The sequence below is a fragment of the Symphodus melops genome, assembly GCF_947650265.1.
Source record: "Symphodus melops genome assembly, chromosome: 4".
In the NCBI taxonomy this organism is placed as follows: Eukaryota; Metazoa; Chordata; class Actinopteri; order Labriformes; family Labridae; genus Symphodus; species Symphodus melops.
This window is the reverse complement of record NC_136694.1, coordinates 24,195,357-24,209,459: the sequence shown is the minus strand read 5'-3', so window position 1 is coordinate 24,209,459 and position 14,103 is coordinate 24,195,357. Positions and strand designations below refer to the sequence as shown.

Below are 14,103 nucleotides of genomic sequence, written 5' to 3'. Positions count from 1 at the left end.
AAGCTAATTGTTCAAGAATTTAGCTTTACATAAACCGTTACTGTTTCTTTAACTTCTTTTGGCAACAGCATGGTGTGTTGACATATTCTGCTCTTTAGGCAGCTTGACCGCTCAGTGTTAGAGAGATACTGGGAACAAATCTCACGGTTTGCAGCAGAATGTTTGAATGCAGTTTTTAAGGAAATAAAATCAGAAAATGTACACAGACTGTTTGATGATATTATTCCTTATACAATTGTTGCACTTTAGAGCAACTTTTTTAGAATATCAATCTACAAAACAACCTCTTTTTTGTAATGCCTTACCACTCCACAAGGGATGGAAGTGACCCCTCCTTAAACCATTCTCTGTGGCAAGATTAAGCCTTGAGAGCTCATTAAATGTGGCTGATGATGAATTTGCATCGCCATGTGAGGGACATACACATCATCAAGAGACTCATATTATGAGGAAGGTTTTTTTGTCTTGTAATGCCTTTGACATGGTAACCTTCGACAGCTCACCACCCACAGCCTGAAGCCTTTAACCAGTGATTCAGACTTGGTTGTTTCATCACTCACCATGTCCAAAAGCTAGATTGTAAAAGGGGGGGCGCGTACGCTGTCACAGGAAATACTGTGTGAAAGATGAAGAGAGTGAGAGGGCAGGAATACCATGTGCCCTTAATGCATTTCTTTGATAAAACAAGAAAAAAAAAGATAAAAGAGAAACGCTCCACAAAAGCATTCATGTCCCTGTAGCAACTGCTCAAAATACAGAACGAGAGAAGGAGACTGAGATGAGATGGGGTGACCAAGGAGAAGATGCACAAGGGTCAGAGGCAGACGACAGAGGTTTGTCCTCAAACTCATTAATTGCCCGTGTGGATTGAAATAGCCTACAAACACACACACTTCTTTCTCCGCTCGTCTCTTTCATTCTCACCCCTCCTTTTCCGAGTTAGCCAAAGGTTTCGCTGGAATCTACAACTATTACAGCTACGCAGCCTTGGTGAGTAGCCACGCTAAAGAGAAGTGACAACACAGTCTCGGGGGAAGGTTGACAACAGAGGGCAAAGGGAGTTAGAGAGAGAGGCAGAGAAAGAAGAAGGGAGTGTGTGTGTGTGTGAGAGAGAGAGAGAGAGAGAGAGAGAGAGAGAGAGAGAGAGAGAGAGAGAGAGAGGATGCCAGATCCTCAAGAAAGCAGATGGAATATAGCAAAAGGAAGAGCAGTTTAAAGCGACATGAGATATTGAAGAAGACAAGTACAGAAAAAAAACAGATGCCAGGGTGGGAAAGTTGGCCAAAACAAAAAGACCTTAGCAGATGAGAAAAAAAGCCACAGGGATGGACATGTTGTTTTATTCTGCCCTGTGGTCATAAAAGATGTTGAGGCTACTTAAACACTGACAGTTTTTAGGAGTTTTTTCAAGCCAACTGTTTATGATCCACAGCACTTACTATGGTTAATAAACTAAACTCAAATAACAATATAATGGGAGACACTGCCTCAGGCAAGTTGACCTTAAACATCATCTGATTTTTCAAAGCAATTATAACTTTATAATGAAACAACAAAACATATTATTCTGACTGGAAGATCGCATACGCAGAAGACTAAAGCAGACTACAAGCATGCACACATTTTTTTTTCTTGTGATAACAATTAATCTAGGGTTGTTTATTTCAGATCTGGACTATATATGTCTCCAACAAGACATACAGGTATGCACAACTTGCTTAAAGGCATATTTTGAATTTGGTGAGTTCTACTTGCTTGCTTGAATCATTATTTCTTAAACTGCTCCAGTACAGGGATTTTAAACAAACATTTTGGGTTGGTACAGAAATGACTAATGTTGTCTTTTTTTTCTCATAGGACAGTCTTTGTTTAGAAAGAGTCAACCATTATTCATATTTTACATTTAGCTTACATCCTGGTTTGGAATAATTATTTTTCAATTCTTCTGTTGGTCCAGCACATGTTGAAAAATTTACAATAAAGATGCCTTTGACAGAATTTTGTCATAAACTCCAGAAAAGAGCTCAAACAAATATATAGTTTGAAGTAGTATGCAAGCAAAAATTGCCATTTTCTGCCAATATTACGTCTATTTCTTACATGAAAATTGAGAGGGTTTTCATTTTTTACTTAGACGTGCACTATGGAGTTTTGGTAGAGAAATGTGAAATTTGGAGAAATGTAAAGATTCTGTGGTATACAGTATGATCATAACTCCATATACAAACATTCCTCAGAGGAACATTTGGTGGGCTACACTGTCAGAAGATAAAATGCGAGGCGAGACATAATGGCAGTGGGCTCACAACAGTGACACTGTAACTCTCCTGGTAGCTTTTTTTAGCTCCAAACAGTGTTTTTGCAGTTTTTGTATTGACATACGATAATTAACACTTGTGATCACAGTGTTGTGTTTGCATAGATACACAGGTTATTGGGGATGTTCAGTGAAGGGTCACGAACAAGTTCAGGGACATATTTAATATATCTCTGTAAGTAATGATTCATTCTGTTTTCAATTGCATGTTTAGACCTGCATAAATAATCATTTATTCTTGCTCTATACTGCTCTGATTGCACTATGCATATTAAACTATCATATTAATTAGTATACTTACAATATCAGTTACCTGTGTGCACTATAGCAACATACTTATCTTGTTTTCTTTAAAACAGCAGGGAAAGACTGCACACACACACACACACACACACACACACACACACACACACACACACACACACAATTTACTGGGCCTGCACAGTGGCAGAGGGCTGATTACCATTGTCAGAGGAGTGCAGACTCAACACTTTGTCACTTTCACAGTTAGTGCAGCTCTGTTGGCTGTTATGGATAGTGCTCATACTGAACTCTTCCTACCTGCCATAATGATTCAAAGTAAGAACTGAAGTCATCCTGAAAGAAAGAAAGACTATCCTCGTTTAGTTACAGCCCATTATTGTTTTGGTTGTCCCCTAATACTGCAGGTGTGTGCATTCAGACGAATAAACAAATATGGTCTCTGCGGGTACATTTAAACTTGGGACAACTGTTGTTATAGTCCGTTACACATTCAGGTATGCACAATGAAGTTTGGGTGTTTTAACGTGTCTGTGGAAATTTACATGACCTCGCCCTGTATGCAGTAATTGCAGCAAAGATGAATGTAACCCAAAGACAGACATTGATAGTCCATAGGATGGATCACTTGAGTCCTATCAATCACTCTAGAAAGCTCCATGAAGGAGGAAGAGGTGTGAGATTGGCAGACAGTTAACCATGAAATTCACTTTCGCTGACGTTTAGAGGGTTGCAATTTTCCGCAGGGATTGAGTTGAATCCTCTACAGTCAAATGTCACTTACAGTACAATATGTGTACCAAAGAAAGAGAGGAAGCCAGCAGCATTTTCTTTTGAAATCTCTTTTTCTTAAGTATAGACTTCAATTTGCGTTGTAGATTTAATTTTCACGCAAAAAAAAAGTAATGAATATGGGCTTGATCATGTTAAATGTGTTGCACGCTTATGAGACCAAATTAGGGCTTTGTGGAGTAAAACAAACAAAAAAAAATTAAACACTGCCCGAAGCATATTATACCTCCTCACTATTTGACTTGGCAAATGGAAACATACTGTACTACTTACACCACTAATGAGTAGAATGTCTCATTGGCTCGTGGCACTGCTAAAGGCAATAGATACACACTACACTGCAGTGATAACAAGCCTGACAAAAGTCCATGTCTGTGTTCTTTTTTCCTTTAATTCCCAATTAGGAAGAGTTTCTCATTGCATGTTAATGACTTGTGACAAGCACTGCCGGAGTCTCAAGGTCTTTCTTTATTCCCTGAGATGTTGGACCATTTACTGGGGTTTTTTATGTATGGATATGTTCAGTAAATTATAAGGATTTTTCAGTGAATGCAGACTGGGGGGAGGAGGAGGGGGGGGTTCTAGTTCAGCAAGCCTGGCCAGAAGTTAAAGAGAGAGAAGGAGGGAATGGATGGGGTCAGTGGCAGTAGCTGAGTACACACGGAATGTGTCAGACAGGGAGAATGAACACAAACTAGCATGATAGGAGAGCATGCAGTCACTTACGGGGCTGGAGAGAGACGGGGGAGATGAAGAACGAGTGAGAGAAAGAGAGAGATGGTATTACTACTGCTCTCTCGTCCAATTCTGGATTCCCTGCAGCATGAATTAACATTTTATATTCAGCGCAGAATGTGAGTCGCTCTGGCTCTGCTGTGAGCTCTGTGAACTCTCATAAACTTGGCGAGCTCTGTGGGCTGCTACCGTGGCATTTATAATAAGTCGTCCAAATCCACATACAGTCTGCTGGAAACCGATTATGTATGTATTTCATTATATTTATTATCATTATTATTACCATCAAGACAAAGGAATCTTTCACTGTCACTGCCAACCAAACAGTGTGATTCTTACTTCCCATAAAGGAAAACAGCTCTGATGGGGGCATGAGAAAAATAAACGTCAATCAGGAATAGTGCAGCCGTCTGAATTCTGTCAAGCAACACAATGTAATTGTTCATAAATCTATTTCAAGCTTTCACAATGCCAGTTAAATTGACATAACCCCCTTTGTATTTACAGCTAAATACCAACTCGGTTTTTAGTCGCACCATATCAAACTGCATTTAAAATTGCAATGCAAGGTCGAGCACTTTTTCTTAGAACAAATTAGATCCATAGTGATTTTGTATAATGCAAATTATTCTTTTAATTATATTGTGATTAGATAAATGCTACATTTCAAGCAAAGCTATGTTAGTGCTTGTATTTTCTGCTGGCTTTTAATACCTATTTCTTGTAATTTAGCCTCATTATGTACATCTTACCATATCCAGAGCGCGTGTCTTTTGATGAGATGTAACTGTTACAGCATGTACAGCACTTGTGCATGTATGCCTTTAAAGGATTCACACATACACACATGCCCTTCTGTGATCTGAAGCAGTTTAGATCGTTTCTTCTTTGCACTGCCTTTGTTGTGCGAGCGCTCCAGAGGGCAGGAGGGTACAGAGGTGATGAAAAGCTGTTCACCCTGACTGCATCCTTGCGAGGAAGAACTTAATGACACGTTCAATACTGCAAACAATGTCGTTAGGAACAAACAAGACCTACCTCCTCTATCATTGATAGGAGAGATAATTGTCGCCCAATTTGCATAAGAAATGTTGTCGAACCGATTGGGGTCCCGAGCAAATAAGCATGTACATAATGTCAGTGAAGCATAATTAAAGGTGAAGAGTAACTGATGATTAACCAGTGACCTTCGTAAATGTCAATCAAAATGTTATCTTCTGATGGGAGGGCAAAAGGGAATAAAAGTAAGTGGATAAGCAGACAAAAACATCTCTTTACCATCTCTGTTTTACTGTACTCCTAGATTTAATGAGTCATTATTGTTACTTAGCAAGTAAATAGTTCCAGGTCTCTCCGGGGTCCAGTAACTTTTAATAATGGAGAGTTAAAATTCTAATGAGCTGGAATAGTAACCTTTTAAGGCATTTTTTCTGTGTGTCACCAATCAGCAACCCAAATGCATCTATTATTGGTCATCAGGTCTTTGGGTTTGGAGGTGAACACAGGTTTGATCAAATTAACGATAAAAAGGACAGGTTTTCACTTTGTTCAGTTTCATGAACTGGCCATAATTGATTCAGGTCTGCCTCTCTCCAGCTGGCGTCAATCCATCACCAACGCTGCCTGTGTGGAATGTAATACAGCCAACCAGTTAGGCAGGCTGCATACCTGCGGCTGCTCGCTCTCCTCCGCTCCTCTCCCCACGTCAGTCCCTCTTTGAAAGACAGATTATATTGGCCTCCTATCAACACACAAAACACCACAGCCCTCCCCGTATCATAACAAGTTGTAAATGAACTCAATGCAGCCGTCAACTGAAGAGCAAGCGGCAGACATGAGCATGTTCCCTTTCTCTTTTTTCTCCCCCCTCCACCGCACTCTGTTTTTCAACCATAGGCGAGTTGTTGGATTTACTGTTTTAATAAAACCACCATAATTCTTCCTCCTCTATATCCAGCAGCCACATCTTTATGGGATCATGAATTATTCCTCCAAACATCGTGCCAGTAAGGACAGAGTTATGGGGACATCATTGCACATCAGCACAGATGTATCAGAGGGATGAAGAATGACTACATGGGCATTTCTGTGTATGACTGTGATACTTAAACTGTGGAGAGATCTTACACTCCTGAGCAGGAAGCTCTGTTTGCGTATTGCTGTACAGTATCTTTACACGTCAGTCATCTCAGCTTTATTTTGCTCCTCATGTCTTTAGAGAGACAGCAACAGGTAGTTGATCACTAAACGTGCCTACAGTATAGCTGGTGTTTTCACAATGGCTTATTCTTATAGCCTAATGTTTTCAGAAAAAAAACTACCAGAGTCAAAGCCCAGAGGTTTGAGTTCTACATAAATCCATTCAGGTCTCGTTTTTTTTTTTTTTTTTTTTTTTTACATCCAAAGCAGCATAAAGTGTAAATAAATACCTTTCTCATGGCCAAGCCTCAACTGGTGCCTGCTCTTTTCTGCTTATCTTACAGTATTAACCTTTTTAAAGACAGTGTATAAATGTATGATCGATAGTGTGTGGACGAAAGATAATTCAATTTGTGGAAGCTGCTCATGAGGGACAGCCAAACATTTTTGAGCCCTTAGCAGAATTAGATTTTCCCTCAGCCTCTTTAAAGTGTAAGAACAGAGTCTCTGCCGTTCAATGCTCCGAAAAAAAGCAAGACATAAAGGGGATACAGAAAAAGGCAGACTATAAACCTGTGTTAAGAATTTTTATTAGTTTTTCTGTATTGCCTATTTAGTCCTTTGTGTTTTCCCCCGAATAAATACATAGATATATAATAATAACTAATGATGTCTTATAAGAGGCTGGATAGGTCCATCTGGAGTAGTTTGCAATGATCACAATGTGCTGCTGGTGGTCAAATTGTCAGGTTAAGACCTGGCTGATCAAAAATGTATAAATTATAGCGTCTTGGGCATCATGCTTTCTGAATTAGATGCATTTGAAGTAAAGCTTTGGAGGAAAGGAACCTTTGGTTTGTGTTGATTTTGGCGCCCCCTCTGAACAAAGCTGTACCTGTAATTTCTTGGCTCATCTTCTTCTGTAACCTACATGTATTGTGTTTTTTTATAATCAAATAATCTCATCCTACTTCTTTGAACTTTGTGTTCCACTCGTTTCGAATATTTGTTGTTGAAAATTCAAAATAGGCTCTTAATCACATCAAATCATTTGTCTTACTCCTATCCTGACATTATATTGTAGCATTATGTAGCAAAGAGTTGGCTAAATACTCCGGTATTTGACTATTAGAGTCTGATATTTGACTTGTATTTGACTGAATTGTTTTATTATGTCACTTCTTACCTCAGGAGACCCCCCTGTCCCCTCCCTTCTGACAGGGATTATCTCCAGCTGTGAAGAGCATGTGAACAGCCAAGTCAGTAGATTCTCCGTAGCAGCCAAAATTATCTAGATATAGTCCAGAGTAACATGAAAACAGGTAAAGAGGTATTCATTTGAGTTTGTTACATAACCAAACAAAAAAACTTTTGACAGTATGCTTGTCGTAGTGCTGTTATTCCTTTGTTTGAAATCTAATTATGAAGCAACAAGTGCTTTAATCATTGGCTGAAAATCTCCTCTGAGAGTTGGAGGTTCGTCATTCTGATGTTTGTAACATCTCCTCTGGTTCAAATGCAACACACAACGCTGCACACTGAAAACATTTTATTTTTTCTCATGTACCTTTTCCCCCTTTTTTGGCTCATTTTCCAAATGTCTTTATTGGTAGAATCGTGCTTTCCATTAATGTAACACAGTTCCTATTCTTTTAAGAAATGTGAAACATTGATAGGCCTACTGCCACTTGTTCTCTTATCTCGACCGCATCTTGCTTTATTCAGTCACTTTTTTTCTTCAATGTAACCTTTATTTAACTTACTCACTTAAAATAAGAAATCTTTTTTACAAAAGATTCCTGGCCAAGACAGAAGCCTCATATTTGACAGAGAGGACAAACAACATATAATAACAAGCAGAAAGTCCATCAAGCATTACAGAAGTAGATTTTAACATTTTGAAAATGTGCTGCTTTTCTGCAGCCCACCAGCGATTGTTGGAGTGCTGCTTTTTGGGGATTTGCTTTGCGACTAATTACTCAATTCTCTGTTTCAGTATAGGTTGTTTATCTTTCACACTTTAATTCCACACTTTAGATTAAGTCTACTTCCACTTCTTTATGTCATGTTTGTCATACGACCATGAAGATTAAATTCCCACAAATCACGTCAAATCTGAACTTGTTATTGCTGCATGTTGTTTTTTTCACAGAAAAAACTTTTGTGTTTGTTTTACAATGTTCAGAGGAAATCTCAGAACAATCCTTATAACCCAGAATGATTTTCTTAATTAAGAAGTGCGATGACAAGATGACACACACTCATTATTTCCTTGGGAGACATACGTCATGTCCACTTTCCTGGGTGACCTGTTCATGATGTCCCGAGTCTCCCTCTAAGCTACTTGACATACCGATGATCTGCAGCTTTAAGGACAAAAGTATGACCAGACAACTGAGGGATCACTGCTTAACCTTCATCTCTCGTGGCTGTAGCGCCTCTCAAACCTTGTCCTCCTCTAACTCGCTCCGGCATAATGCTAGACACGTCAATCAGAAGACTGAGAGAGAACACTCATCTCCTGAGGAGATTATATGTCATCAGGAGATGGAGAAACTTGCAAATCCCCCTTTCCTCTCACTGCTCCTGTCGAGGCCTTGAGGAGAAGCCCATCTCCTCCTCTGTGATTAAAGTGAGAGATTGAGTGTTTGTGCAGCACACAGTGAGGCTCATTACAATGCACTAGCATGTTGTTTGAAAAAGCCCCGGCCAGGAGCTGTAATCCAGAATGTGCTTGATGAGGGGCCACCCAGCCTCTTCATCGGCCTGACTCCTCAGTCGGTCACAACTGGAGGGGAGAAAGAGAAGGGGGAGAGAGTAAACCAGCGTCTTCCATCAACGTATCAATCTTCACAGTGATTGAAAAATTATAATAATAGAGCTGATATTTCGGCCTCTGTGAGCTGCTTTACTTTAATGAGATTCACATCAGATGGCTTTTCAGGAGAGAAAATGAGATAGTATGGAGTGTTGCAAGAGTGTGGTGGCATCTTATGGACCCCTGTCACTGCAGAAGACAACCCGATGAGATGTTATGGTGATTAAGAGAGTGTTGAGAGGACAATTGGAAACATTATGTCAGAGTGTATTGTGTACCAGATCTGCACTCAAAACACTGCAAAACATGTCGAAAAAAACCTCCTACTTTAACAGCACACTTTTCATTCAAAGTGAGAAGTGACTTTTTTGCAGCATCAAAACCAAATGCATAGCACAGACAGCTTCAACTGCAAACCAGATTCCATCAGTTCATCAACATAGTGGCCGAAACCGTAATGCAAAAGCTCCAAACAAACACTATCTTATCAATATTGACATCTGTGAAGAGATGTATTACCTCTAAATACTGCCCAGACTGTTGTGAGGGAATATCCACCATGAAACACAACCGTTTTTTTCTCCTGTATACTACCTTTGAGGCAAGAAATGTGTTGTCAATCCAACTGTCTTCACCTCAGAATATTAACATTTTGTTTTGTTCAAAACCTTCATGTTACAGCTTATTTAAAAAATAAAATCTTTTGGGATCATACCTTTTAGCTGAAAGTGAAATTTACAGCTGTCCTTTAACCGTGTGATTTAAAACGTTTATTTGGAAACTTATTCCCATATACATACAGTATAAGAAATCAGTTAATTCAAGATTTGAAACATTATTAAGAAAGGGTTCCAGAAGTGGTTTCGAAGGGTTGTGGCCATCCTTAACTGTTTGGAAAATAATGCCGGATTCTAGTTTCAGATTACACAAATCCACATATTAAGCAATACTATAGGTCTGTTGGGACGTGGCTCCCTCAGAGAATAGACTTTCATAGAGGATAGCAACAGAAGATATAAAGATAATCTCATAAACGCAGACAGAGGTTCAATAAATTAAGATAAAGCTCATTGTTTTAGAACAGACAACAGAGCAGTCCAACTTAACTAAAAAGCACTGACTGTGATCAAAATCAGTTCAATAATAATGTTTAATACATTTTAATAGATTACATGTAAGATATTTTTGCCATGTTGCTGTAGCTTAGGTTACTACATTTCTCCTATAGGTGTACATTTAGTGTAGTAAGACTTTTACATGGAGTATCTAGCAGCGTAGCTCACCACATTAAAGCAGCCTCCCAATCACTGCTACGGTGGACAGGTCCATTGGACATCTGCCCAAAGTCAATACTCCAGCATGCTTCAAATCATTGTCTTAATTATTGATAAGCCACTTTCGAGTAAATAGAAAACTGCAAATACAGAGAGGCACAGCCTGACAACAAATCTAATGCAATTACTCACGTTGTTATGTTAAGCAAGCCATGCTGCTCTTTTGTGGCATAATGTTGCAGCAAATAATGGAAACAATATAAATTTAATGGACCAGAAGAGCATTTAACTTCGTTCAAAAATGCATCTATTACACGTTTGAGATCTTGTTTACTAAAATATGTTTAGGATTAATCGTAGCTGTAAAATCTGATATCATAACTTTATTTGTTTATGCATTACTGAAGTGCCATGCACTCCCTAGAATCAACAGAGAGGAATGATATTTCAGATCACATCATAACATGAATCACTTTCTGCAACATTCTTGTTATTTATTAAGTGAGTGCTTTGCCTGCATAACTTTGTTTGATAAGATAGTATTGTCTGGAAACAAAATAGGTCCAATTCGAAGAGATTCCACGTACGAGCTGGTCCCAAGCTTCCAGTGTTCTATGAATCAGATCATGGAACAAAAGCTTGATACATAATTGAAAGAAAATTATTTTTTCTCTCTCATTTTCTCAAAGCATCTCCCAACAGGGGGCTGCATAGATATCTCTCAATCCCTTGTTTTTTGGGGGGGTCTTTTCAATTAATTTACTTAATATGTTTTCATCCCCCGGCTTCGTTCTAGTCAAAAAGAACTTCCTCCCTGTTGCCGGGAGACCGGTAGTATTATCACAGTCATTCATCCTTGCTCTCTCTCGGGCCTGTATGTGACTCGAGTACTGTGCACATCGTTTGATGTTTGGCGGCATACAGCTCGTCCTTTTCAAGTCGCGAATTAGGCGAACAATTACTGACACAACAAGTAGTGTTCAGTCTTTCTAAATAGGAAAAGTTAAAGAGTGGAGGACTCGTGCTGCTTTGTTCACAGAGATTTGTTGATGAGCTTTGATGAGATCAATTTCAAAGTCTGTCCCAACAATGTCAGGAATTCTGCTTTGACAACACAACTTACAGTACATTAAAACACATTAAAACTCAAATCAGTAAAGACCTTGAAAAAGGGCTGTTACAAAAGTTCCACACACTTTTAATGATGCTATGTTAGTGAATTACTACCACATTTATTTTGAAAAATCAGTCTGCAAGTACCTCAAACAAAACATTCAACAGAGATCTGCGCTGATTTAGGTTTCACCTCGACAGCTGGATTTCATATTGAAGTATGTTGAGTTTTTTTTTCTTCTTCTGGCAGTCGAAGAAGAACGCTGTCTGTGCCTCCTGTTCATCCTGTTTCTCTCTGAGCTTTCACATTTTGCTTTCAATAGCAGATGGTGAAAAAGTAAAAGCCTTTGAGAAAATCACTACAAACGTGTGTATCCTCCCCTGTTAAACAAGGGAGAAAACTATCACACCTGGAGCAAACCTGGGAGGAAGTGATAATAAGCGATGAAAGCCTTTAAGTGTTTTATCACCTCTTAAGATGTGTGTGCAGTGTCTAAGACTGTACGGGAGTCATTTTGCATTTGTGAGATATGCTTTGAAGAATTTCCTTTGCACACTGTTGAAGAGCGACAATAAATAATGGTGTTAAAGAAATGGAATTGACATCTCCACATTAGCATTTTGTATGGAGTTTTTTTTTTTTGCATGTGACAACGTGAAGGTGGAATAAAACAACTTGACCACCACACTCTTTGCAGATAATAACTTCTGTGCTAACTTTTACATCCCTGTTTGTTTCTTGTTGTGCATCCTTTTTGCTTTTTGAGACAGTTTTGTGGTGTGTATAGGCGCGAGGATTTGATGTAGCGCATGCTGACATCAGGTACCAACAATCAGCTGTGCGTAAGTGGCTGGCACAGGCATGAACACATGTTTTATATTTCGAGAGACACTCAGCAGGCCTGCAAACATGCTGTAATTATATCACTCTGAACATGTCGAACGCTGAGCTGAATCTGATGCCAACAGCTGTAAAAGACATGTTGGAGGCTTAAGACTTCGGACATATGGTCACATTTATTCATTTATCTATTCATTAACTGCTTTGCACTTTTTCTATTCTGATTGTGTTAATGTTAGAATTTCTATAATTTAAGAGAAAGGATTACTGACATAGAAACTCTGTATTTCTGGCAATATTAATATGTATTACTGTTATGTTTTGGTTTTGTGTGTCTCCATGTGTGTTTGTTTTGGTTTTTCCCCTGTCTGTCACTCCCTCTGTGTGCTCCCTGCTCCTCCCTGATTACTCATTGCTTGCAGGTTAGTGCACAGGTGTTGCCTATGTAATCAATGCAGTATTTAAGCCGGCTCCCTCCACACTGCCGGCGCCAGACTATTGTTGTTCATCCGTGGTTCGTATCTGCCGTGTCTTTATCCGAAATTCAGTGCTCTGTAATTGCTTGCTTGATTCCCTGTCGTGTATTTTGACCCTTCGTGTTTTTTCTCCCTCTCGCCCAGTTCCCAGTCCTGCCCGTCCTGTTTCCTGTGCGTCTCACCGTTCGTCGTCGTCTGGCTTCATCACGCGTGTTTTTCGAGTCACATTATATTCCTTGCTTCACATAGTTGAGTGTCACTGTTATTTCCTGTACACATTTGAGTCACTTTAGTTTATGCATCACATTAGTGTCACTTACATTTCATATTGTATTGTAGTTCACCGTGTCACATTTTTGTATAATAAATTATTGTTTTTGTTTATACTGTCTCTGAGTTGTGCGTGTGGTTCCCAGCTCATTCTGAATCGTAACAATTTCACTTGTATTTTTAAGATTAGTTGTGTTGGAAGCTATTTTGTACATTTGACCTATAGAATTAAAGGACTTTTTTTAATGTATCATTATCCCTCACATGCATCTGTGGTGAGTAGATCTAAAAAAGTAGTTGATAGCTTTTCTTCTCTGAAGCTGTTGTGCTTACTTACACCAAAATGATCTCACATCTGTCACCAATGCGTTATCTTTAGCTCAATCTTAGCTAGATATTTTCTGTGCTTCTTTCTACCTGTTTACAAAGCTCACCTGTGCAATGTAATGCAATCCCAAACAACACTGGTGCAATAAAAAGCCTCATGCTACTGCGAGCCTGCTGGACTTTATAGGCCAATAGTTAGTTTGAAAGTGATTCATTGTTTTCTTTAGCTCCTCACATAAACATTATGTGATAGAAAAACAAAAAAAAAAAGTCTATTGTTACAGGTAAAGTAGAGTCCATTATGCTGTATTGTGCTGCACTCCAGAACCTAAAACTCTTTTAGACGATAAGCCTGCCCTGCATGATGATGTTGCCGCTGTATGTTTGTAGAAAGTTCTCACTAAAGTGTCTTGAATATATATATATATAATTTTTCCTACTGGGTTATGTTTATCTATATTTCAAAACAGAACAATGTAGATACAAATGAAGTCATTCCATCTTACTTATCATTACAATTGCATTTTTTAAGTGACTTTGCAGATGCTTTTGGAAAGTAGCATCACATGAAATCTTGTTTGTTGACATTCTGAAAATTGCAAGGTTAAACTATTTGTTGCCTAACACAGTAAATCTCAAAAATGTTGTAACAGAATAATATCCTATCAGCTAGAAACTTCCTCCCTTATGACCTCTTCGGAGACCCATTTCAGATTGTAACAGAGTGCTTTTTAGAAATT

At 38.8% G+C, this 14,103-nt stretch overlaps 1 long non-coding RNA gene across 1 annotated transcript; it reads left to right on the top strand.

Annotated features, from left to right (window-relative positions):
• Positions 1-12,607: 12,607 nt before the first annotated feature.
• On the top strand, positions 12,608-13,150 carry LOC306822697. Its single transcript, XR_013778919.1, has 2 exons — positions 12,608-12,804; positions 12,911-13,150. It is a non-coding gene; the product is annotated as an uncharacterized lncRNA (long non-coding RNA).
• Positions 13,151-14,103: the final 953 nt, after the last annotated feature.